General features: G+C 43.2%; 1 pseudogene; it reads right to left on the bottom strand.

The window, feature by feature from the left end:
• Nucleotides 1–257: 257 nt before the first annotated feature.
• LOC112211917 (U2 spliceosomal RNA) lies at nucleotides 258–378 on the bottom strand (annotated as a pseudogene).
• Nucleotides 379–604: the final 226 nt, after the last annotated feature.

The raw sequence follows: 604 nt of genomic DNA, 5'->3' as shown, positions 1-604 counted from the left end.
CACAGATGCTCCAAACATTTGCACCTGGACCAGGCAATGGTCTCCCAGGTAACCAGCCACTTCATCTTCTTTATAAACGCCCCAGTGGTTATCCCCTGAAGGAACTAGTGATTATTGGGGTCCCACATCCCCAGGGCGCCCACGACTATTGGGGCTATCTTCACCTCCCTGAACCTGGAACGCAGGGAGGTCTTCAAGGCGACGTATTATACCTCCTTCCTGATCCTTGCCGACTCAAACACCTCTCTGCGATATTCGAAGGGAAAAAAATCCAAAAATCAGTTAAATGCTTTAGATCTTCGTTGAGGATCGTTCAAAAGATTAAGGTGATGAGAACAAATACAACACTTTACCTGAACCAATAGGCTGAAAAGCGATTCTAAACGCAATGGTTAAACCCTAATATAAATAAAGAAAGAATCGCTAAAACAGTGGGAACAAACCGCGTCCCGATATCTTAAACCAAACTCCAGATAATCGATTTTTAATCTGGTAGCGTTAATCTATCACAGATTCCGACGCCAATCACCTCCTGTGTGACTTAAACATCCGCCTAATATCATAAAGGCACAATGAAGACCAATAAGTAATAGTAATAGATAGC

The sequence above is a fragment of the Halyomorpha halys genome, unplaced genomic scaffold (assembly GCF_000696795.3).
Source record: "Halyomorpha halys isolate HHAL.00 unplaced genomic scaffold, Hhal_1.1 Scaffold2675.1, whole genome shotgun sequence".
Classification (NCBI taxonomy): domain Eukaryota; kingdom Metazoa; phylum Arthropoda; class Insecta; order Hemiptera; family Pentatomidae; genus Halyomorpha; species Halyomorpha halys.
The sequence above is the reverse complement of the archived record's forward strand: the minus strand, read 5'-3'. Positions and strand labels throughout refer to the sequence as shown.